The following is a 27,011-nucleotide window of genomic DNA, read 5'->3' on the forward strand; positions in this document are numbered from 1 at the left end:
CACCCAAAAAAGATGTCCTTTTCATTCTAGGGGACTGGAATGCAAAAGTAGGAAGTCAAGAAACACCTGGAGTAACAGGCAAATTTGGCCTTGGAATATGGAACAAAGCAGGGCAAAGACTAACAGAGTTTTGCCAAGAAAATGCACTGGTCATAGCAAACACCCTCTTCCAACCACACAGGAGAAGACTCTACACATGAACATCACCAGATGGTCAACACCAAAATCAGATTGATTATATTCTTTGCAGCCAAAGATGGAGAAGCTCTATACAGTCAGTTTGCCAAGAGCTTTGCAAATAAACCAGCCCTTCCCTGGCCCTTGTGCCTTACAGACCTGTGCCACTATGTAAGGATCCATGATCTCTCAGGATATTTCATCCTTTATGTGAAACACAGCAATTTAAGAAATAGGAAACATGTATTATAATTTGCAACCTGAATAAATGCTGAATCTTACCTGAGCCCTGTTATCCTGGAAAACATTGGTGAGGATTAAGAAATCCCCCAGCAGCCTTTGCTTAATACTAAGACCCGTCCTTTCCAGGCCAATGTAGAGAAGATGTCCCTTGTTCACTGTGACAAGGCCAGACATAGACCCTCATAATTTCCTTTCTTTGCCTCATAAATGATTAGCTGAACTGCTTGTCCCCACCAATAAATGCAACACAGTAATGTTAACCAAACTTTGGTTAAGCTCTCTCCTTCCTCTAGGTCCTTGAACTTTGGCCCACCCTCAGTGACTTCCCTGGTGGCTCAGATGGTAAAGCATCTGCGGGAGACCTGGTTTCAATCCCTGGGTTGGGAAGAAAAATTATGGATTTGAATCTTGTGTTTTCTAAAAGTAGGGAAAACCTTCTTCTCAAGCGAATTATGACAATACTTTGGTAAAAAAATTGGCTTCCCTGGTTAAAGCGTCTGCCTGGAATGCAGGAGACCTGGGTTCGATCCCTGGGTCGAGAAGATTGCCTGGAGAAGGAAATGGCAACCCACTCCAGTACTCTTGCCTGAAAAGAATCTGCTTGCAGTGCAGGAGACACAGGAGATGAAGATTTGATCCCTGGGTCAGAGAGATCCTTCGGGAGAAGGAAATGGCAATCCAGTCCTCTATTCTTGCCTGAAAAATCCCATGGATAGAGGAGCCTGGGAGCTACAATCCATGAAGTCACAAAGAGTCAGACGTGACTGAACACACAGCACAACACACAGCTTCTGAGAATAGGGTCAAACATTCTCTAATCTACCATCCATTCACGCCACTCTTTTTTAAGTTCTTTTTTTTTTTTTCTCCCAATTTATTTTTGACTGCACTGGGTCTGCATTGCTGCTCATTGGCTTCCTCTAGTGACGGCAAGCAGGGGCTACTCTCTAGTTGCAGTGCACAGGCTTCTCATTGCTGTGGCTTCTCTTGTTGTGGGGCTTGGGCTCTAGAGTTGTGTCACACAGGCTTAGTTGCTCTGTGGCATGTGAGACTTTCCTGGACCAGGGATTGAACCCGTGTACCCTGCATTGACAAGCACATTTTTAACCACTGGACCACCAGGGAAGTCCTCACACCACTGTTTCATCCCACTTCCCTGAGTCTGGCTCTTCCCAGCCTTGTTTACTCCTCTCTATGCTGCTGCTAAGTCTCTTCAGTCGTGTCTGACTCTGTGCGACCCCATAGACGGCAGCCCACCAGGTTCCCCCGTCCCTGGGATTCTCCAGGCAAGAACACTGGAGTGGGTTGCCATTTCCTTCTCCAATGCATGAAAGTGAAAAGTGAAAGTGAAGTCACTCAGTCGTATCCAACCCTCAGCAACCCCATGGACTGCAGCCTTCCAGGCTCCTCCATCCATGGGATTTTTCCAGGCAAGAGTACTGGAGTGGGGTGCCATTGACTCCTCTGACTCCTCTCTATAACAGAGGGAAAATCTTTTTGCCCAACTCTAAGATGCTTGCAGCAAACCTATGTCACAGCCTTCTCTCACTGCAGTATTTTCCTTCCCCCCTTGCATAATCTTTTTGAGTACAAGTCTCTTACTAAGTCTGTAATAGATATGCTTTGGACAAACCAGAAATAAAAGAGAACCCTTTAACTTCATTTATGAGTAATCTTTTTTCTTCTTTTTAATATTCTGATTTTATTTTCAAGTTGTCAGAAAAAATAAAAATATTATGTAATGAATACATTTAAAAAAATTTACTGGCATATAGTTGATTTACAATGTTGTGTTAGTTTCAGGTGAACAGCAAAGTGAATACATATATCCCTTCTTTTTTCCCATATAGGCTTTTCCCATATAAACTATTATAGAGTATTGATGGAGTTCCCTGTGCTATACAGTAGGTTCTTATTATCAGTAGTTATCTACTTTACATATAGTAGTAGTATATGCATGAGCATCTTCTGATAGTAGAAGTGTTTTTATAAACTGAATATTATTTGATTCTTCAGTCCCCTGATGGGTTTCCAGAGTGCATTGAGCATTGTGACCTCTGACAAATAATGAACTGGGTTGTTGTTGTTTAGTCGCTAAGTTGTGTCGGATTCTTTTGTGACCCATGTACTGTGGTCCCGTCAGGATCCTCTATGGGATTTCCCACACAATAATACTGGAGTGGGTTGCCATTTCCTCCTCCAAAACAGGGTAGATTAGTCTAAGTTAAATGTCTATCATGGAGAAAGCAATGGCACCCCACTCCAGTACTCTTGCCTGGAAAATCCCATGGATGGAGGAGCCTGGTAGGCTGCAGTCCATGGGGTCGCTAAGAGTCGGACACAACTGAGCGACTTCACTTTCACTTTTCACTTTCATGCATTGGAGAAGGAAATGGCAACCCACTCCAGTGTTCTTGCCTGGAGAATCCCAGGGATGGGGGAACCTGGTGGGCTGCCGTCTATGGGGTCTCGAAGAGTCAGACACGACTGAAGTGACTTAGCAGTAGTAGTAAATGCCTATCATGTGTTAGGCACTGTTGTAAGTGGTTAACATATGCTATCTCATTTCATTTTCCCAGTTTCCCAGTTTCCATGTACTATTTTTATTTTCTTTTACAAAAGAGGAAACAGGCACAGAGAAGTTAAATAACTTCTCCAAGGTCCCATGCCAGTGTGAATGGTAGACTTGAGCAGCACAGTCAGGTCAGTCTGAAGCCATGGTTCAGCCATTTAGATACCATGCCACAGGCTTCCCTCTGGATGACCTCCTAGGATGCTCCTTCTGACAGCAGGGAACCTGAGGATAAGAAGCATGTGGATGAAAACAAAAGTTTCTACCGCTGTCAGCTGGCAACCGGCCTGGCCCCCACAGCTGGGAACTGGTTTAGTACCTACCAATCACAAACCTTTTCTCAGAAAGGCACTGTCTCCTGAGAGCCCTCTGGGGAGTGAGACAGAGACCATTCTGCAACCATGCCTTCAGCACAAACCAAAGCAGCTCTTAGAACCACTGCTGCTGCTGCTAAGTCGCTTCAGTCGTGTCCGACTCTGTGCGACCCCATAGACCGCAGCCCACCAGGCTCTCCCGTCTCTGGGATTCTCCAGTGTTCTTGCCATTTCCTTCTCTTAGAACCACAGAAACAACCAAACTCCCGCGCCTCCTGCCCCGCGCCCTCACCCCCCCACCATTTCCTAGCTAACACGAGTAACTACCGCTTCCTTATGGTTCTTTTTGAATGAGGGCGTTAGCTTGATCCTGTTCCTGTCGTATCTTTGATGAAAATCATTAAGATACTCAATCACCAAATTACCCCTCCTTTCTGACCACACCTGGTCCAGAGCAAGCCTCACCCTGATGAACTGAAGTGAAGCGAAGTGAAGTTGCTCGGTCGTGTCCGACTCTTTGAGACCCCGTGGACTGTAGCCTACCAGGCTCCTCTGTCCATGGGATTTTCCAGGCAAGAGTACTGGAGTGGGTTGCCATTTTGAACTCTTCCCTAAATCATCTAACAGAAACCCAAACCCTTTTATGAGTCCCTCCCAATTCCCTCCTATCTATGCGGCACAATTCCATGGCGTTTACAGTTACCCTTGCTTTATTTTTTATAGTGAAAAATCACAAGTTCAGAATTAAGTGCCAGGCATTGTGGTTTTGACAAAGAGCGTTTCCTTGGGGGCTAAGACGCAAACGGTGTCTGGACGGTGGGGAAGGGCACAAAATATGGAACGCTTCAGGAATTCGCGTGTCATCCTTGCGCAGGGGCCATACCAATCTCTGTATCGTTCCAATTTTAGAATCAGATCAGTCGCTCAGTCGTGTCCGACTCTTTGCGACCCCATGAATCGCAGCACGCCAGGCCTCCCTGTCCATCACCAACTCCCGGAGTTCACTCAGACTCACGTCCATCGAGTCTGTGCTGCCAAAGCGAGACCACCCTTGCTTTGTTTGACTATTGGTGGGAACCTAAGGGGCTGGTGGCTTTAACGCAGGACTGTAGTCCGACTCGATGGACATGCGTAAGCTCTGGGATTTGGTACGGAAAGGAAGCCTGGAGTGCTGCAGTCCATGGGGTCACCAAGAGGCGGACCGGGCTGAGGGAACTGAACTGTAGTCCGCCGAGGGCCCAAGTTTGATGCTTTCCCGTGCGCCACCTGGTGGTTACCTTATGCAATCGCAGGAACTTTCATCTGGGCTGCTTCCTCAAAGGCCACGCCTTTGCCCTTTTTCAGTTTACCATTCCTCCTCCTTCCCTTTCTTCCCCCTCGCTCTCTTTTTTAAGGCTGACGTTTTTGATTGTTTTCTTTTTTTGCCTGTATTGAGTCTTCATTGCTGCTCGGGCTTTTCTCTAGTTGTGGTGAGTAGGGCTACTCTCTAGTTGCGGTGGGAGGGCTTCTCATTGTGGTGGCTGCTAATTGTGGTAGCCTCTCTTGTTCTGCAGCCTGGGCTCTAGGGCGTACTGGCTTTAATAGTTGCAGCACATGGGCTCAGTCGTTGCAGGTCCCAGGTTCTAGAGCACAGGCTCGGTAGTTGTGGCCCTTGGGCTTAGTTGCTCTTCGGCATGTGGGCCTTCTCTGATCAGGGATTGAACCCCGTCTCCTACATTGGCAAGGCGATTCTTTACCACCCCCCACCCCATACACATCTGTCCCCAACCCCCGCCCCCGCTGGAAAAGGCTTTATTTCCTTTGGGATAGTGTGAATGGTTGACCATACTGAACAAGTTCCTCTAACTTACTTATCTTTGACTTAATTTCACCAGCTGGGGAATCTCAAGCTTCAGCCTTTACCATCCCTGCGCTTTCTCTATATACCTGGAAACGGAGGAAGGCCTCCGTGGGTACAGTTAGGCTCCGTCTGGGGGAATAGGAGCTCCAGAAGCATCATCTCTACCACAGCTTCTGTTCCCAGAGTTTACACCCTTGAAATAAGGGATAAACTGCTCAGGTAAATTATTGTTTTAATATTCCCAAATATGAGGCACAAAAGTCACCAGAAATATTCCGGGCTAGTGCAGAATATTGGCTTTACATTTAAAAGTTTATTTTTGTTGTGACTTTTATTACCTATAATAAAACGTGTCCTATATAATAATGCACGGCTGTGGCCTAGGTGAAGTAACGACAGCAGCATGTTTCTTCTTTTTTGTCATATAAATATGTTTATGGTGTGGAAACTCAAATAATCATGATGATATGACTGCAGAAGACTAAAAGCAATGACCACTCTAGACAGTGACACAGTAATGAAAAAGGTTGGCATCGTCATGTAAGAACTTCCATTATAATTACACCACAAGAGGTTTCTAAGACGTTGTGATTGGAGCACATTAATAGACTTTCCTATGACACTGCTTTAGCTACTTCCTAAGGCAATCCTCTCCTATGGTAAAACCGATATGATTTTTAAAAAAAATCAGATTTGTATTTTTTAAAAGATATTTTCAGGTTATTTTAGAAAATACAAAACCAGTTTTACTTGATTAAATGATAGGTACTTTTAGTACATGATGTGGTTTTTCTAACACTACTGCAAAGGCTGACTTTTATATGTCAGTTTTTTTGATTAAAAATTTTTTTTAATTTGGCTGTGTCACATGGCTTTTGGGTCATGAGGCTTGTGGGATCTTAGTTTCCCTGCTGCTGTCACTTCAGTTGTGTCCGAGTCTGTGCAACCCCATAGATGGCAGCCCACCAGGCTCCCCCGTCCCTGGGATTCTCCAGGCAAGAATACTGGAGTGGGTTGCCATGTCCTTCTCCAATGCATGAAAGTGAAAAGTGAAAGTGAAGTTGCTCAATCGTGTCCGACTCTCAGCGACCCCATGGACTGCAGCCCACCAGGCTCCTCCATCCATGGATTTTCCAGGCAAGAGTACTGGAGTGGGGTGCCATTGCCTTAGTTTCCCTACCAGGGATCAAACATGCCCCTTGCAGTGGAAGCTCGAGGTCCTAACCACTGGACTGCTGGGGAATTCCCTATATATCACTTTTAAAGTTCCACAAATAATTCATTGATAAAGAAATCCTCATTGAAAAAAATCAAAATTCAGAAAAATACAGGTTAATGGTAAAAGTCACCCATCATTCCCAACCCTTCCCCTGAATCTCACTCCCCTTCCTTAGAATGACAACTACTACCATTTTTGTGTGCTCCCTTCTAGAGCACTTTTTTTTTTTTGGCATTTACATTCACATATATGCACATATAATAATAGTGTTTCTTTCATATTAAGGTGTTTCAGATACATAGTTATCCTATTTAATCCCTGTAGAGGAGGCAAAATTTTACCTAACCTTTGGGTGAAGAATTGATGCTTTCGAATTGTGGTGCTAGTGAAGACTCTTGAGAGTTCCTTGGGCTGCAAAGAGCTCAAACCAGTCAATCTTAGAGGAAATCAACCCTGAATATTCATTGGAAGGGCTGTTGCTGAAGCTGAAGCTCCAGTACTTTGGCCACTTGAGGTGAAGAGCCTTGTTGGAAAAGACCCTGAAGCTGGGAAAGATTGACGGCAAAAGGAGGAGGGGGCGGTGGAGGATAAGATGGTTAGATAGCATCACCAGCTTAATCGACATGAATTTGAGCAAATTCTGGGAGACAGTGGAGGACAGAAGAGCCTGGTGTGCTACAGTCCATGGGATTGCAAAGAGTACGGCACGACTTAGTGACTGAACAACTTAGAGTTTTCATCTGGGCATTAGATTTAAATTTGCATGAGGAGATTAACCAGAGAAAAGCATACATATTTATTTAGTATAATTTTAATGTGACAGGAAAGCCCTCATAAGGAAACAAAGACCTAATGAACAAAGACAGGTAATTGTGGAAAACTAACTAAAATAAACAGGGAGGCTAAAGAAAGATAAGAGTTATTTTAACAAGGTCTTTTTGCACAGAAGTCTCTTGCCTTCACCTTCCCACCCTTGATGATAAGGTTGTTTCCTTTCAGTAGGAGGACATCTCTCATAGGCTGGTTTCCAATTCCAACACTGTGTGTGTGCTCAGTTGTGGCCAACCCCCTGGACTGTAGCCCGCCAGGCTCCTCTGTCCATGGGATTTTCCAGGCAAGAATGCTGGAGTGGGTTGTTGCTTTCTCCTCCAGGGGATCTTCCCTACTCAGGGATCGAACGCGAGTCCCCTGTGTCTCCTGCATTCAGGGTGGATTGTTTACTGCTTGAGCCATCGGGAAAGCCATAGGGCAGTTTATCTCCCGCTTTTAGGAAGAAAAGAGAGCTGGTCAGCTCACTTGCTGTGTACCTTTAGCTCAAAATAATCCTCAGGCCAAAGTGGCCTGTTTTGAGTTGGCATTCTCTGGCACCCTTCATCTTCACAACCGCCTTTGAGGCTGTGCCATTAGTTACCCAAGTACAGAGAATACACAGTCCATGGAATTCTCCAGGCCAGAATACTGGAGGGGGTAAGCTTTCCCTTCTCCGGGGGATCTTCCCAACCCAGGGATCGAACCCACATCTTCTGTATAACAGGCGGATTCTTTACCAACTGAGCTATCAGGGAAGCCCCCAGCTCAAAATAATCCTCAGGCCAAAGTGTCCTGTTTTGAGCAGGCATACTCTGCCGCCCTTCATCTTCACCACCACCTCTGAGGCTGTGCTATTAGTTACTCATGTACAGATAAGGACCAGAATCACAGAGGAGGTCGCAGTTCAAGTTGCACCACTGGTGAATAGTGAAGCCAGATTTTGAGCTGTCTGGGCTCAGTGTCCCAAACTTTCAATCTCAACTCTGTATCATCTTCCAGTGGCAAGTTCAGTATTACCCCAGCTGCTTTTTGGTTTTAACCACAGGAGTTGAGTGGGCTACATGCTTGCTGCTATGTGGATTTTCAGTGGTTACTGATGAGACTGCAATGGTGGTCACCCGGGAACTTTGTGCAGCAGAATCCAGGCTGTTGCAAAACTTCACTGTGGTATAAACACAGTAGGAACACAGTACAAAGTGCTGCTAACTTGAAGCAACAAATGCAGTGGGTGAAACTACTGAGCCGTGCCAAAACAGGAGAAGCCAGAGGGCGGTGACAAAAACCAGTCAGTTCAGATCAGTTGCTCAGTTGTGTCCAACTCTGCAGCCCCATCGACTGCAGCACACCAGGCTTCCCTGTCCATCACCAACTCCCAGAGCTTCCTCAAACTCATGTCCATCAAATTAGTGATGCCATCCAACCATCTCATCCTCTGTCGCCCCCTTCTCCTCCTGCCTTCAATCTTTCCCAGCATCAGGGTCTTTCCCAATGAGTCAGTGCTTCACATCAGGTGGCCAAAATACTGGAACGTCAGCTTCCACATCAGTCCTTCCAATGAATATTCCAGATTGATTTCCTTTAGGATGGACTGATTTGATCTCCTTGCAGTCCAAAGGAATCTCAAGAGTCTTCTCCAACACCACAGTTCAAAAGCATCATTTCTTCAGTGCTCAGCTTTCTTTATAGTCCAACTCTCACATTCATACATGACCACTGGAACTAGACGAACCTTTGTTGGCAAAGTAATATCTCTGCTTTTTAATATGCTGTCTAGGTTGGTCATGGCTTTTCTTCCAAGGAGCAAGTGTCCTTTAATTTCATGGCTGTAGTCACCATCTGCAGTGATTTTGGAGCCCAGAATAATAGTCTGTTTCCACTGTTTCCCCATCTATTTGCCATGAAGTGATGGGACCAGATGCCATGATCTTAGTTTTCTGAATGTTGAGTTTTAAGCCAGCTTTTTCACTCTCTTCTTTTATTTTCATCAAGAGGCTCTTTAGTTCTTTGCTTTCTGCCATAAGGGTGGTGTCATCTGCATATCTGAGGTTATTGATGTTTCCCCTGGAAATCTTGATTCCAGCTTGTGCTTCATCCAGCCTGGCATTTTGCATGATGTACTCTGCATTTAAGTTAAATAAGCAGGGTGACAATATATAGCCTTGACATACTCCTTACCCAATTTGGAACCAGTCTGTTGTTCCATATCCAGTTCTAACGGTTGCTTCTTGACCTGCATACAGATTTCTCAGGAGGCAGGTCAGGTGGTCTGGTATTCCCATCTCTTTCAGAATTTTCCACAGTTTGTTGTGATCCACACAGTAAAGGCTTTGGTGTAGTCAATAAAGAAGAAGTAGATGTTTTTCTGGAATTCTCTTGCTTTTTTGATGGTCCAATGGATGTTGGCAGTTTGATCTCTGGTTCCTCTGCCTTTTCTAAATCCAGCTTGAACATCTGGAAGTTCATGGTTCACGTACTGTTGAAGCCTGACTTGGAGAATTTTGAGCATTACTTTGCTAGCTTGTGAGATGAGTGCAACTGTGCGGTAGTTTGAACATTCTTTGGCATTGCCTTTCTTTGGGATTGGAATGAAAACTGACCTTTTTCAGTCCTGTGACCACTGCTGAGTTTTCCAAATTTGCTGGCATGTTGAATGCAGCCAAAACCCAGCAACAAAAACCCAGCACAGCCAAAAACAAACAAATGCGGTCAGTACAGTCGGTCTAAGCCTTTATGTATTGTCAAAAACTGGGATGGGTTTCTCCAAACTGAAAGATTTACTTACCTGTCTTTGTCAGTTGGGTAAAACTAAATTTGGGAATATTTCATCACCATCACTTCCTTGCCACATTCTTGACCTGCAGGGGGATTTCCACAAAGACTGTTCCAAAATTTATCAAGAGTGAAAAAGTAGGTTTGTCCTTGGATTTCATTTTATGCCCCTGTCTTTGTTTCATTTATGTAATAAAGATAATCCTAGCCATATTCCTTCAGAAAATTGAGGATTATATTAAAGGATATGTTAGTGACACTTTATAAGTTGGAACATGCTGAAAGTTCCTTTCTCTGACAGTTCCTCAAGCCTTCCTCTCTTGGCTGCAAAGATGGATGAATTAGCTCTTAGCATCAATCATTAAGAAACAGTTAATGAAAGTGCTCAGATATGATTAATGCTTTTAAATAACATTCAACCAACAGAGACTCTACCTCTGTAACCTCTTGCTACAAATATCTGGTTAAAATATCATAGTGATAGAGCACTATTCTTCACCATTGATATAAGCACACTCCCTTCTAGAGAATATAAAGAAATAAAATGAAAACTGCATTAAGTGCCTGGCACTATTAGGCATTCACTTATCTATTCAAAGAATAAAAAAGAAACACTGATTCTGGTTCAGCTGTATTAAAAGTTGACCTGTTTAAATTTATCACAACTTTCATAGTCATGTTTTCTCATCTGAAGATTAAGGAAATAATGCTGTCATTGTTTTCATCTCTCAGATGTGTTATGAGATTGAGATCATATATGGAGCATTTTATTTCAGTCTGTAGATTTAATCTATTGGCTTTTTCTTTTCCATTATTACAAGTTTATTACAAGATACTGAACATAGGTTCCTGTGCTATGTACAGTGGGATCTTGTTGTTTGTCTGTTTTATATATAGTGGTTTGTATCTGCTAATCCCAAACTTCCGATTATCCCTTTCCCCCTTTCCCTGTGGTAACTGTAAGTTTGTTTTGTGTGAGTCTGTTTCTGCTTTGTGAATAATTTCATTTGTATCATATTTTACACTCTACATATAAGTGATATCGTACGATATTTGTCTTCTCTGTCTGACTTCCTTCACTTAGTATAATAATCTTAGGTCCATCCATATTGCTCCAAATGGCATTCATTCTTTTTTATGGTTGAGTGGGACTTCCCTGGTGGCTCAGATGGTAAAAGCATCTGCCTACAATGTGGGAGACCTGGGTTCGATCCTGGGGCCGGGAAGATCCCCTGGAGAAGGAAATGGCAACCCATTCCAGTATTCATGCCTGGAAAATCCCATGGATGGAGGAGCCTGGTGGGCTACAGTCAATGGGGTTGCAAAGAGTTGGACACAACTGAGCGACTTCACTTCATTTCAGTATTTCACTGAATATATTTGGACATTTAGTTTGCTTCCATGTTTTGGCTATTGTAAATAATGACATGAACATTGGGGTGCACATATCTTCAAATTAGAGTTTTCTCTGGATATGCCCAGGAGTGGGATTTCTGGATCATATAGCAACTCTATTTTTAGTTTTCTGAGCAACCTTCATATTATTTTCCATAGTGGTTGTACCAGTTACATTCCCATAACAGTGTAGGAGGGTTCCCTTTTCTAAGATATTATTTATACTTGTATCTTCCATTAAGGCCCACATAGGAAGGTTAGTTATCAGGATCAATGGGCGGCATCAGTGGTAATGGAAGCTGGCAGTGCTCAGGTCTGGGATTAAGCAGGGGGACCAAGGCTGGTTAAGCAGTAGATAAAGCAGGGACTTGGGGAGGGCGGGGAGCCTGAGAAGGGACACCTAGGGGAAAGAAGCATTTAGAGCTCAGGGCAGTCTCACCAAGTGGGTGGGAATTAGTCAGCATTGGGAAGAGGGTAGAAGGCAAAGGACTCACCAAAAGTCAGACACAAGGCAAGAGACTGGCAATCAGTGGGAGCAGACAGGTCTAGTGCAGGAGTTAGCTGAACTTGTCCTGATTCACTGTGTCTGTGCCAGAATTCTGTTGAGCTTTGCTCGGTAAGGTTTTGCTGACACATGGAGCTGAGGCTGGAGTCAACACTTAGAAGTGGTCACCGTCTAATCAGGCCATGTTGCTTGCAGCTGTTGCCATGTTATACGTGTGTATTCATGGTCCCATCTGCTGCTAACTGAGTCATTCTTGCAAAGAAAGTATCAGTTCAATTATGTGCATCATATACTTTACACAAATCCTATGAATGCTATTACAAAAATAACACGTTTGGGAAGCACAACAAATGCTTAAGTTGGCAATTTTCACACGTGATTCTGATAGTGCTGTTAACCTTGCTGGGAGATGTGAATGTTAAAAATACTATCTACTAACATTCACCCACTTTTATTCAGTGTTTTAATATTTGCCATAGGCTGTAGTTCTCTGCAATACCACTACACTTAATATTTATTAATTATTATATTTATTTCCAATATTTATAATCATGAATAAAAGAGAATAAAAAAGAATATTGGCAGTATTTTAAGGAGAATGGTTTTTGGGCTTCTTGGGAATTCTGGTATCTCATTCTTAAATCCCGAAGATTAATATGTGTCAGGAATTTGAAAACTTTAGTTTAATGTTCTCTGTTGTGTTTGGGAGGGTTAAAGCTTTGCAAATGTGGAGAAGCAAGGCCTTGCAAATGGTTGTGGGTTCCAACTGTAACATGGTGTGAAGTCTCAAGGTGGAATGTCAGGGTGAGCGACAGTGTGGTCAGTGTTCTTCATCTATGAAGGGTGGCTTGTAATTAAAATATTCTTCCAGGTTAAGTGAAATATTATGTAGATTAAGATACTTATGTAGGTTATACAAGCAATAAAATCACAAGGATGAAAAATTTTGACTTAATTTCTCCCTGTTATTAGAAACGTTATAGAATCCAAAAAGGTGAGATTAAAATGGAAGATGAACTTGATGTTTACAGAAAGTTCCTTTTTAAAATAATGATTCATGATCATGGCAGAGCTGATTCTGTGTGTTGACCAAATCATTTCATTTCCTTTTGAGCTCGCAGCAAGTCTACATTTCCCTGCTGCTGCTGCTGCTGCTGCTGCTGCTAAGTCGCCTCAGTCATGTCCGACTCTGTGTGACCCCATAGAGGGCAGCCCACTAGGCTCCTCCGTCCCTGGGATTCTCCAGGCAAGAATACTGGAGTGGGTTGCCATTTCCTTCTCCAATGCAAGAAAGTTGAAAAGTGAAAGTGAAGTCGCTCAGTCGTGCCCAACTCTTAGCGACCCCATGGACTGCAGCCTACCAGGCTCCTCTGTTCATGGATTTTCCAGGCAAGAGTACTGGAGTGGGGTGCCATTGCCTTCTCTGCTACATTTCCCAGGACCCCATATATAAACTTCCTCATGCTGTTTTAGTTGGGCTGTCTCTCCATCTGTGAGGCTGAAAGTGAAGACTCTGAGATGGCAGAGGTGTGTGATAGGAGCAGCGCCAATCCTGGAAGTTGCTGCTTAGAGAACAGTTGTCCCAGAAAACCCTCTGACCAGGAACATCAGCACAATTGAGAAACAAATTTCTATACTATTCAGCCCTTGAGAGTTCAGGGTTTATTTGTTACCTGGCAGAGCCTAACTATCTTAACACCATGCTACGATCATCCTTACTCTTCATTGGAAAGAGGGGCCACCTCAACATGAGGAGGAACAGCATGTGGGGTGTACAGTGTGGGGAGTGACTGCACAATAAGGCATATTCATACTGTTTTAAGGGCTTCCCTGGGCTTCCTAAGTGGCTCAGTGGTAAAGAACCTGCTTGCTAATGCAGGATCTCCTGCAGGAGACGTGGATTTGATTCCTGGGTTGGGGAGATCCACTGAAGAAATGGCAATCCACTCCAGTATTCTTGCCTGGGAAATACCATGGACAGAGGAGCCTGGTAGGGCTACAGTTCATGGGATCACAAAAGAGTTGGACATGACTGAGTGACTAACACTTTTACTTTTAACCTTAAAGGGCTTCTCTGGTGGCTCAGGTGGTAAAGAATCTTCCTGCAGTGCAAGAGAGCTGGGTTCTATCCCTGGGTTGAGAAAATACCCTGGAGAAGGGAATGGCTACCCCCTCCAGTATTCTTTCCTCGAGAATTCCATGGACAGAGGAGCCTGGTGGGCTACAGTCCATGGCATCACAGAGTGGACTCAACTGAGCGACTAAGTGTGTGTATGCACACACACACACACACTCTAGTATGTGAGGGACATTACAGGAAAATGCATTCCCCATATGTGGAAATGATGTGCCCCTTGAGAAATGAACAAACAAAACTTGCTTCTAATGTATCAGGCTACCATCAGTTGAAACAACTCAAGAAGAGCTCTTTTCATCAAACCATGGAGGAGCCTCCGTCAGTGTTCCTCTGCCCTGTTTGTTCATTATGCTGTAATAAATCACAGTGTATTGTTCTTTGTACAGTAGACTCTTGGGAATGTGGCGGTGTAAGTCTCTATCTTTGTGTCTTGTCAAAGCTGACTTTGGGGCTAGATCCTGAATGTGAGGTTCCCATCAGCTCTCTGCTTCCCAGGAAGACCCTCTTTAGCAGGCAGCAAGTCTTACCAGCCAAAGCTTCTCACACCAAGTTGTCTTAAACGGTTTATAGTAACTTAGGCCTTAAAATAGCAGATTGTCAGCAACAGGAAATACCTGAAAAGGGAAAGCATGCTGGACAGCAATTACTGCAAGATCACTCAGCAACACTGGGTATCTTCCTGGGACCAGAGCCATGGGAATCAAGAGGTCTGCGTGGCTGCCATTTTCTTGACTGAGAGTTTAGTTTGGTCTAGAATCTGCCTCCTGTCTTGACACAAATAGCACTTATGCAGATAAATGTAAGTGCAATAGTTTATCTAATTTAAATAAAAAATCTAAGGTCAGATTCTTACTTAGATTCAGTGTTTCAGAGTTCAAAAAGATAAGAGAATCCACTCTAGCAGATGAAGCTACTGGGGCCTTGTCAGAAATGGAATAATTCTATAAGCCCTTCAGAGAATGGAGAAGTGAGAATCAAGACTACATTTACACAGGAGATGTATTCAGTGACATAGCAAAAATCAAGTTACATTCTGAATCTCTGGCAGTCTCTCAGCTACAAATACTAAGTTGTACAAATCCCAACTGAATGAAAGCGTGAAACAGCTCCTTATTAAACCACACTGGAAACAGCCGTTCCTCACTTGCAGCTCCCTGAGCAAGTTATTTATGAATGAGCTGATGGTGCCCCTTGGTGGCCACCCTGCGGAATCACCTGGCACAGGTGCTTCCTTGCTTTGTACTGGCCATCTCTTTACTCTTGTACTTACAGTGCAGCATTTCTGAGGATCAAAAGTTTGAAAGTGGGATTTAGGTACTCTATATGAACTTATGTGTTATGGGAGTTTTAGTTGTTAAAACTAAAGAGAACTAACAAATCTTTAATTTTATTTCACACTCTTCAAATATTTACTTCTAATACTTGGCTCATATTCTTTAATTTTTTTTCTTTTCCTTCATAGTTCGACTAGTGAGGATTCAACTGAAACTCAGGAGGTGCTCTTTTGAGAACCCTCTCTGTCTCAATTGTATTCTATTAATGTGGTCTACCACCCTTATGGCAGAAAGTGAAGAGGAACTAAAAAGCCTCTTGATGAAAGTGAAAGAGGAGAGTGAAAAAGTTGGCTTAAAGCTCAACATTCAGAAAACGAAGATCATGGCATCTGGTCCCATCACTTCATGGGAAATAGATGGGGAAACAGTGGGAACAGTGGCTGACTTTATTTGGGGGGGCTCCAAAATCACTGCAGATGGTGATTGCAGCCATGAAATTAAAAGACACTTACTCCTTGGAAGGAAAGTTATGACCAACCTAGACAGCATACTCAAAAGCAGAGGTATTACTTTGCCAACAAAGGTCCGTCTAGTCAAGGCTATGGTTTTTCCAGTAGTCATGTATGGATGTGAAAGTTGGACTGTGAAGAAAGCTGAAGGTTGAAGAATTGATGCTTTTGAACTGTGGTGGGGAAGACTCTTGAGAGTCTCTTGGACGGCAAGGAGATCCAACCAGTCCATTCTAAAGGAAATTAGTCCTGGCTGTTCTTTGGAAGGACTGATGCTAAAGCTGAAACTCCAGTACTTTGGCCATCTCATGCGAAGAGTTGACTCATTGGAAAAGACTCTGATGCTGGAAGGGGTTGGGGGCAGGAGGAGAAGGGTTGACAGAGGATGAGATGGCTGGATGGCATCACTGACTCAATGGATGTGAGTCTGAGTGAACTCCGGGAGTTGGTGATGGACAGGGAGGCCTGGCGTGCTGCAGTTCATGGGGTCACAAAGAGTTGGACACAACTGAGCGACTGAACTGAACTGAACTGAATGTGGTCTACATGTTGTTTTCATTTTAAAATTTTCTTTGATTTTTTTCATTGAAATAAAGGAAAACCATGGCTCAGAGTGCTCAAAACCAGTGCTCTGTGACAACCTAGAGGGGTGGGATGGGTGGGAGGTGGCAGAGAGTTTCAAGAAGGAGGGGACATATGTATACCTATGACTGATTCATGTTGATGAATCAACACAATATTGTGAGAAACCAACACAATATTGTAAAGCAATTATCTTCCAGTTAAAAATAAATTTAAAAAGGCAGCAAATAAAAAATAAAATAAGAGGAAACAGTAAAGTATTAAATCACATGGGCAAACAGTGCCACAGATGGCACCCTGTGCTTCTGGCTGGCAGGAACCTTTGGACAAGAGCCCAACTCCATTATTTGCTGAGTACTATTGTTTACCATGTAAAAGTGTAGGTTTGAATGTACAATGCTTGAAAATCAATAACTGTTATAATATTTCCTTTTTCTTTTTGGAGAGTCTATCTTTTTTTTTTTCCTTAAAATGGATTTACTTGCCTTCCAGGTTTTTCTTCCACATGTATACATATTGTTTTAAGGAAAATGTCTTCTTCTGTTTCTTGTAATTCCATGCACAGGTGCAAAACCATTGCTAATAGTGACTGGGGACAAAAGCCATATAAGTCCTGAATGAAATAAGACTTTCTAAAAATATACAGTGTCAACTTCTAAAGCCTTTCAAGTACCCAGATGTTTCTTTTCACCTTGTCAGGAATTTCCATAGTCCTTTTCATTCATGTAAAAGTCTACTTTCTTTTTCTTAAAGTGTCAACTTTCAAGATAAATAAAAAGCTACTGATTATATTTAGAATAATTTTTTGTTATTTTCTACTATTACAACAGAATGGTTTATTTCTTTTGTTGAAGGATAATTGCTTTACAGAATTTTGTTGTTTTCTGTCAAACCTAAACATGAATCAGCCATAGGTATACATATATCCCCTCCCTTCTGAACCTCTCTCCCCTTTCCCTCCCCAAAGAATGGTTTTAAATTTGTTTTTAAACTGCAAACATGAAAGTCTTAAGTGACTGCATGGCTTAAACAGTCTTTTGTTTGAGGGCCTAGGAACTAAATATTATCTATTACAATGTTTGTATGTAAAGATATATATTTTTTAATTTCTGAAGTAACAACACTTACTATGCTTGAGCTATTTGTGATATTTTTATTTGATTTTTTAAAAATGTACTTATTTATTTATTTGGCTGTGCTGGCTCTTAGTTGTGACACTCGGGATCTTTAGTTACCGCTTGCGGGATCTAGTTCCCTAACCAGGGATTGGACCAGGGCCCCTTGCTCATATTGGGAACTCTATGTCTTGGCCACTGAGCTGCCAGGGATGTCTCTTCTTCAGTGTTCTTTAAGCTTCTAAGGACTACTTTGGGCTGAGAGTGAGAGACTGACTTTATGAAATACTGCCCGTCCCTCTTCTCAGTAGCAGCCAGAACTGGACAGGCCAGACTCTGGTGAGTTTCAGATGTTGTAGAGAAAACGAAATAATAGCATGGATGATAGTAAAGTTCCTTTACATTTTAACAGTCTGTGATTCTAGAACTGAGCATCCGTTTCCTCTCATGAACAGGTTGCTGTGCAGATTAAATGAAGTACTTTATGTAAATGATGTTAAATGCAGTACTCGGGTGCTACCAGTTATGACTGCGTCATCACTATTCACATGGCAACCCCATGGACTGCAGCCTGCCAGACCCTCTGTCCATGGGATTTCTCAGGCGAGAATACTGGAGTGGGTTGCCATGCCCTCCTCCAGGGGATCTTTCCCACCCAGGGACTGAACCTGCATCACCTGTGTCCTGCATTAGAAGGCAGATTCTTTACCACAGCACCACCTGGGAATCCCAGTTATGGACTGCTGCTGCTGCTGCTGCTGCTGCTGCTGCTAAGTCGCTTCAGTCGTGTCCGACTCTGTGCGACCCCATAGACGGCAGTCCACCAGGCTCCCCCGTCCCTGGGATTCTCCAGGCAAGAACACTGGAGTGGGTTGCCATTTCCTTCTCCAATGCATGAAAGTGAAAAGTGAAAGTGAAGCCGCTCAGTCATGCCCGACTCTGCTGGAGACAGGAAAGTTGGTGAGGATTGTCCGTCTACCCTTTTATCTGTTTAAAACACATAATTAAAACACAGAGTAGTTTGAGCTTGGTGACAAGAAAGCTTTTCTTTCACCCTCCCAATACTCCTAGCTGTGTCTGCTTTATTTTCAGAGGCCGTTGACATGCCCACTGCACTGCTGTTGACATATTGTTACTCCTCTGATCACATGTCTACCAGTTGAAATTCCTAATGGAATCTAAGCTTCTAAGTCTGGCAATTGAGCTGTCCACCAGCTGGCCCCACCCTGTCTTTCTAATTTTGTCTCCCATTTCCTGGAGCCCATGAATGCTCCTCTACAGTTAGACTGGGCTCTTTATCCTTTCCATAATGTACTTGTAAATTCTGGCCTTTCACTCTGTGCCCGAAGTATCTTTCTCCTCTCTAACCCCCAAGTGAGAGAGGAGATCCTCTAAATCCTTAAAGGATAAGGGACTAGAACCTGGTCTTTATGTGCGTAGTTCTGGAACCAGGCTGCCTATGTCTGTCGCCTCAGCTCTGCTGTGAATTGTGTATGAGATTTCAAGTACATGACTTACCCTCTCTGTGCCTCCAGAGGTCACAAGAATACCTACATTCTAGATCCATTTTGAAACTTAAAGAAAATTTATGTAAAGTACTTAGAACAAAATCTAGCGGGCAGGATGTGAGCTCCTATTGTTCATGCTGCCTTCTTGGACCTGAGCCTTTTCTGACCACCGTGTCACAGCAATTCATATGTTCTAAGTTCATATGTTGTCTCCGCTGCTTGTTTGCCACATATTCATTCATTCCACAAATATTGGTTGGGTGCCTGTTATGTGCCACACAGTGTACTCAGTGCTGAAAACAGCAAAGGCCTTGTTTTCGTGGAGCTTGTAGTCTAGTTGTGGGGAGACAGGCAGTGGATGATTGAGAGAGTGAGACAAATGGTAGATCAGGTGGTAAAAAGTGCAACGAAAATAAATTAGGCAAGGGATTGGGAGTGTGCAGTGCCCATGCAGTGTTATTTTATATCAGTTGGTCAAGGAGACTCCTTGAAAAGGTGATCTGTGAGCAGAGCATAGAAGGAAGGAAGGGAGAACTTAGATATCTGGGGGAAGAACGATGAGCAGCTGGAGGGAGGAGCAGCAAGAAGGCCCGGACTGAAGCCTCAGAGTGGTGCGGGGAGGGGGCTGGGGACGGGAGCAGAGCTGTATGGGGGCCTTGAAAGCCCAAAAGACTTGGCTTTCTATGAGAAGAAAAGCAGTTTGTACATTTGTGGTTTCCCTGCCCATGAATACTCTTTATCAATTAACTCCCATGTCTTTAGCTTTCCTGGTCTATTGTTTTTTACTTTTCCTCAATGTAAAACAAGCTTAGATGTAGTTATGGATTTATGAGTTTCATCCTCTGGTTTATATCCCTCATCTGGCGGTTGTGTCCTCTCCTCACCTTCCATTTCCACACCAGGATCCCAAAACATGTGTGATCATGTGATCATAGCTCTGCTGAACATGGCCCTGATCAAGGTCACCATTAGATACTTTTCAAACATTTATCTTCTTTAGCCTCCCTGTAGCATTTGAAACTGTTAACTTTCCTTCTCCTTAGTTTCTAGGACACAAAGCTTTATGACTTTCTTCCCTCCTTTCCTTCTTTCGTTTCCCACCCCTGTTTGGCTGCTCAGTGAGTGATGTCATCAAGAATCCAGGCTCTTTCCCTTGGACTTGATTCAGTGGTATCTCCCTCTGTGGTCAGGTGGTGCTGAAATCTCTGGTAGGTATCTGCCACCAGGACAGTGTCCCATGTATTTCATATCATTTTACCACTGAGGCCTTTCCATTCCTCCAAATAAAATTTTGGTTTACTTCAACCCACTTTAACCTATTCCCCTTATTCTGCTTTTTCTTCTTAGGGATTGTCAATAGCTGACATACGCCTTTCTTTCTTTCTTATCCATGAAAAAGTAGACTCCGTGAAGTTAAGGATTTTCATCTCACCTGTATCCCCACAGCTTTGGTGCCTGGTAGGCAATCAGTCCTTGCTTGCTGAAGGGACCAATGACTCTCATTTATCAGAACAGGGTCACATGCCCATCTTTAAACCCAGCCCTGGAAAGGGGGAGACGATTGCTGTTAACTGGCTTGGACTGTCCACCGCTCACCCTCAGCTGAGTACATTGTGGCCCAAAATTAAAGAAAGGAGAATGGCCATTGGGTAAACAACCAACAGAGAGCCAGTTTTTTATTTCTCTACCTTTTCATTTAGTGTTAGCAATCCTCAAGGTTCGTTCCTTGGCAGTTTTTTCTTTATACCACAAATATGTTTCTTGGGTGATTCCATCCCTTCCTGGCTGTCACTTATAGACTGGTGCTGCCTACATATATGTTTCTAACTCAGCTTTCTCTCTGGGGTTCCAGACTTGTCCTGGGGTGACTAGCTGTCCTGCTCTGCCTACAACTGTCCTGGTTTTAGCACTGAAAATCTCATGTTCCAGGAAACCTCTTGGGTCTGGGCATCTGGTCATCTTGCAGACTGTCTACACCACATCCAAACCAGAACTCTCTTGAACTCCAGAAATATATCCAGTTGCCTCTAGAATATCCCTTAATCCCAGATTCCCTCAGTTACCTCAAACTCAAGATGAACTCAAACTGAATTTATATATTCCATACAAAATTTTTTCTTGGACTTCTCTACTTAGGGAGGTATTGCCACTTCCCATTGTTGATGGTAAAGAATCTGCCTGTAATGCAGGAGACCTGGGTTTGTGCAGGAGACCTCAGTTCAATCCCTGGGTTGGGAAGATCCCCTGGAGGAGGGCATGGCAACTCACTCCAATATTCTTGTCTGGAGAATCCCCATGGACAGAGGAGCCTGGCGGGCAACAGTCCATGGGGTCACAAAGAGTTGGACATGACTGACCGAATAAGCACAGCTAAGCACACATACAATTCTTCAAGTCAGAATGATGGGTGTTATCATCAAAGGAAAAAAGTCTACAGTGCATTTGCCTTAGTTCTCCACAAAATTTCTAGATTCTACCAAGAACCTGAAAAAGCCTCTTACAGTGTGTTGCTCAGGTAGAAAAACAGCTGACTGCCACATTTCTGAGTACGTTTTTGTGTCTCTTGAATCTGTTCTTTCTCTCCATTCCTGCTGCAATCTTCATTAAGGTCATCATTTTTGCTGGAATTAAGCAACCATTTCTTGTCTGATTTCCTTGACTGTAGTCGTACACTTTCCATGATCCATTCTACATACTTTCAAAATCTTAGTTCTTGATGTTTAAAATCATCAGTGGTTCTCTTTTATGAGTCCCTCGTCCAACCTACTGTTCCTGCTCTTTCCCCCTTCACTCTCTCAATCTAGCCACTCTGAACTACTTCAGTTCCAGAACACATTCTGCACTCTCGCCCATCCGCCTTTCTCCTCCTGACCCCCTTGACTTGACGTTCCCCTTTCCCAATCCAGCCCCATGAACTGCTAGAGAGCTGCAGCAGCACAGTGGTTATGAGTATGGGTGGTTAAACTCAATATGGCTGGTTAGAGCTGCTCAGCATTACCACTTCAGAGCTGTGTGAACTTTAACAAGTCCCTGAACTTCACCAAAGCTCAGTTTCCTCATCTGTAAATTGGACATAATATTTGTACTTACCACATAGTGTTGTGCATGTGCTCAGTCGCTAAGTCATGTCCAATTCTTTTCCACCCCATTGACAGTAGCCTGTCAGGCTCCTCTGTCCATGGGATTTCCCAGGCATGAATAAGGGAGGGGGTTGCCATTTCCTCCTCCTGGAGATCTTCCCATCCCAGGGAATGAGTCTGTGTCTCCTGCGTCTCCTGCATTGGCAGGAAGACTCTTTACCCCTTGGTCACCTGGGAAGCCGCATAGTGTTATAGAGAAGATTAAATGAGACAATGATCTGTTAATAATGCTAACTACCATTATACCAAGAATTAGCTTAGGCTTCTCTTAAAGAAGCTTCTTCCCTGGCCCTGAATTTGAATTAGGAAGATTGCTTCTGAGTGCTTTCAACACCCTATACTTAGTGCTAGAATTGATCAAACTGTGATTGTCTTTCTGATAATTTTCTCCATAAGATGATAAGTTCCCTGAGGACTTTGACTAATTTATCATTGACTTAGGGACTACCTTATGACCTGGGCACAATATGAACTCCCTTTTGCTCAATTTATCTTTCCTGTCCCTTCCTTGAGGATAAGAACAGTGTTTAATAGTTCTTTGTATCTTCCATAGGCCCTGGTTACACTGTATCTCTCCATGCATGACTTTATCTACTCAATACATCTACTGTTCATTTCGCTTGGTGGGAAATATATTCTGACAGCTCCTAGGAGGCGGGTGGTTCCAAGGAGTCTTCTTGGTTCCAAGTCCAAATTCAGTCATTTCCTCTCTTAGGCCATGCCATCTGAAGGAGGCAGGGTCACAGTGCAGACAAGCTGGAGGAGACAACCCTCTAGAACAGAGCATGGGCCCTTCTATGGCCTGAAGGAAAGGTGGTTACCAAGAAGGTGGGTTGTGAGCTGAGGGAACTTATCTATTTTATTGTATTTATTTTAGAAAAGATTTTATTTATGTATTTATTTATTAATGACTGTGCTAGGTCTTTGTTGCTGCTCACGGCTTTCTCTAGTTGCAGGGAGTGGGGGCTCTTCTCTAGTTGCAGCATGTGAGCGTCTCATTGTCGGGTGTCTTCTCTTGTTGGGGAGCATGGGCTCTAGGGCCCATGGGCTTCAGTAGTTGCAACATGTGGGTTCAGTAGCTGTGGCTCGTGGAGTCTAGAACTGAGGCTCAGTACTTGTGGCACACGGACTTAGTTGCCCTGGAGCATGTGGAATCTTCCCGAACCAGGGATGGAACCCATGTACTCCACATCGTCAGGTGGACTGTTAACCACTGGATCACAGAGGGAAGTTCAAATTTGTCAATGTCAGAGAAATTAAGCTATTTCCAGATAAACAAAAACCAAGAGAATTTGTTTACAGCAAATGAATAGTAAAATAAATCTTTCGAGGTTGAAATAAAAGGACACTAGAAATGTGTTTTTTGTTGTAACACTTTTTTTCTTGTCCTATTGCCAGGGTCCAGCCCCGGTGGATCCAGGGAATTCGAAGCGGGGACGGCATCGGTGAGGATCAGGAAACAACTGCTTAATTAAACGTTAATTAAGGATATAAAGAATAATAGAATAAGGATAGCTCAGTAGGAAAATTCAGCGAAGAAAAGAGGCTGAAATAAGGATAGCTCAGTGAGGAAATTCAGTGGAGAAAAGAGGCTGAATAATTCAGCCAGAAGGTGAGAGAAAGAACGACTTGGGGAGACCAAGTTTTGGTGAACAAGGCCCGGTGAACTACTTTATTTTCCAAAGTAGTTTTTATACCTTAAGTTATGCATAGAGGATAATGGGGGAAGGGGTAGAGTCATGCAGCAAGCCAGGCTTTCTTCCTGCAAACTTATCATATGCAAAAGCTTAGGTGATTTGCATCATCTTCTGGCCCGGAGGCCTGTTAACATTTTAAGACCCTTTCTTCAGAAAACTTATTTTTCTCTAAAGGTGATTGGTCAGGAGCCACCCTCCAAAAGCATTAGATAAAGTTGCATTCCTACAGAGCAAAGGTGTGGTGGGCTATAACAAGAAAAAGAATTAACTCAAGGGTCCCAGGTTACAAACATTAAAGCTACTACTTACACCAATTATATTAATCAATACACTGCCAGGGACACAGCAGGTAAGGGATATGGAAACTTAGCAGCAAACATTGGCCCAACAAGTGAAAATCCCTTCACCAATACAATTTCTAATCAATCTTTTAACTGCTCAAAGGAATCTGTATTTAGACAGTTTAGAACATCTCATGCCTCTCACAGTTGGGAGGCTCTGAGCAATCACATGTGGCTAGAAAAACCTATTCAGGCAGGCTAGAGGACTTCCAAAGGAGTTTGTAGGTTGAAACAGTGTCACACCCAGGAATTATTAACTGGAGCTGTAAGCTAACTCTTGTTTCAGAGAGAGGTAGTGGGGGACAGCCCCCCATAAAGTCAGAGGTGTAGGTGAAAGCAAAAAGCAGAAAGTAGGCAGACTCTGGTTTGGGGGATAGATGCTCGAGAATTTCCAGGGGAACTCCTGAGGCTCGATCCCGCCTTTGCGTATGCCAAGCCTCCTTCCTCATGACCTTTGCCATGGGCGGAGCTCGCTCCCAGCATCCTATATGATTTAAAAGGCAACTACAGAAAGCAATAAATATAAATTTATGCTAATGGGCATAGAAAGGCTTCTTGGTGGCTCAGACAGTAAAGAATTAGAGAATCCACCTGCAATGTAGGAGACCTGGGTTTGATTCCTGGGTTGGGAAGATTCCCTGGAGAAGGAAATGGCAACCCACTCCAGTATTCTTGCCTGGAGAACTTCATGGAGAGAATGAGCACAGACCATGTATGAATATGTAATATGTATGGCATTAATGGCACAAAAGAGAGGGGAAGAAATGAAGCTATGTAAGAGCAAAAATTTTGGATACTATTGGAATTAAGTTGGTCTTAATCTGAACTGGTTTTATAAGTTAATATATTAATTATAATCCCAGAGCAACCACTAAGAAAATAACTCAAAAATGAATACCAGAACAAACAACAAGGGAATTAAAATAGTACACCAGAAAAGATCTGCTTAACAGAAAGGAAGGCAGTAATGGAAGAACAAAGACAGGAAAAAAAAAAAAAAAAAGACATGAGACAGGGAAAACAAGTAGCAAAATGGCAGAAGTCTGGCTTTAGCAGTATACACTTAAATGGATTAAAATGCCAATTAAAAGGCAGAAATTGGCATAAGGAATTTTTTAAAGATCATGATTTAACTATATGCTGTCCAGAAGAGATTTGCTTTACATTTAGACATAAAAGAAAGTAAAAGAATGGAAAAAGATATTCCATGAAAAGAGTAAGCAAAGAGTGGCTGTAACAGTATTAGACAATTAAGACAAAATAGTTACAAAAAACAAAGAAGGACAGGATATGATGATAAATAGCCAACCCATCAAAAATATGTTAATATTACAAACATATACACATCTAATAATTGAGCCCTAAAATAGATGAAGCAAAAACTGACAGAATTGAAAGAAATAGAAAATTTAGTAATAAGTGTGGATAACTCTCTTTCAACAATAACCAGACCAAATAGACAGAAGATCAACGAAGAAATAGAAGACAAACTACATTACAAACCAACTAGACCTAATAGGCATCTATAAATTCAGGCTCAAATTGAAGAAAGGAGGGAAAACCACTAGGCCATTCAGACATGACCTGCATCATATCCTTTATTATACAGTGGAGGTGATGAATGTGTTCAAGGGATTGGATCTGGTAGATGGAAGTCTGTAACACTGTATAGGAGGTGGTTACCAAAACCATCCCCAAGAAAAAGAATGCAAGAAGGCAAAGCGGTTGTTTGAGGAGGCCTTACAAATAGCTGAGAAAAGAAGAGAAATGAAAGGCAAAGGAGAAATGGGAAGATATACCCAACTGAATGCAGAGTTCCAGAGAATAGCAAGGAGAGCTAAGAAAGTCACTAGTGGACAATACAAATAAACAGAGGAAAACAATAGAGTGGGAAATACTAGAGATCTCTTCAAGAAAATTAGAGATGCCAAGGGAATATTTCATCTAAGATGGGCAAAATAAAGAATAGAAATGGTTTGGATCTAACAGAAGCAGAAGAGATTAAGAAGAGGTGGCAAGAATACACAGAAGAACTATACAAAAAATATCTTAATGACCTGGATAACCACAATGGAGTGGTCCATCACCTAGAGCCAGACATCTAGAGTGTGAAGTCAAGTGGGCCTTAGGAAGCATTACTATAAACAAAACTAGTAGAGGTGATGGAATTCCAACTGAGCTATTTCAAATCCTAAAAGATGATGTTGTTATAAAGTGCTGCACTTAATGAGTCAGCAAATTTGGAAAACTCAGCAGTGGCCACAGGACTGGAAAAGGTCAGTTTTCATTCCAATCCCAAAGAAAGGCAATGCCAAAGGATATTCAAATTACTGTACAATTTCACTCATTTCACATGCTCAAAATCCTTCAAGCTAGACTTCAGGAGTATCTGAACCAAGAACTTCCAAATGTACAAGTTAGATTTACAAAAGGCAGAGGAACTAGAGATCAAATTGTCAACATCCATTGGATCATAGAAAAAGTAAAGGAATTTGAGAAAAACATCTACTTCTGCTTCATTGACTAAGCTAGAGCCTTTGACTGTGTGCATCACAACAAAATATGGAAACTTCTTAAAGAGATAGGAATACCAGACTACCTTACCTATCTCCTGAGAAATCTGTATGCAGGACAAGAAGCAACAGTTAGAATCAGACATGGAACAACAGCCTGGTTCCTGTTGGAACCTGGGAAAGGAGTACATCAAGGCTGTATATTGTCACCATACTTATTTAACTTATATGCAGAGTACATCATGCAAAATGCCAGGCTGGATGAATCACAAGTGGGAATCAAGATTGCTAGGAGAAATATCAACTACCTCAGATATGCAGATGATACCACTTAAATGGCAGAAAGTGGAG

General features: G+C 42.8%; 1 pseudogene; it reads right to left on the bottom strand.

The window, feature by feature from the left end:
• Window positions 1-4,135: 4,135 nt before the first annotated feature.
• On the bottom strand, window positions 4,136-4,236 carry LOC113893819 (annotated as a pseudogene).
• Between the last annotated feature and the right edge of the window lie 22,775 nt (window positions 4,237-27,011).

The sequence above is a fragment of the Bos indicus x Bos taurus genome, chromosome 5 (genome assembly GCF_003369695.1).
Source record: "Bos indicus x Bos taurus breed Angus x Brahman F1 hybrid chromosome 5, Bos_hybrid_MaternalHap_v2.0, whole genome shotgun sequence".
Taxonomy (NCBI): domain Eukaryota; kingdom Metazoa; phylum Chordata; class Mammalia; order Artiodactyla; family Bovidae; genus Bos; species Bos indicus x Bos taurus.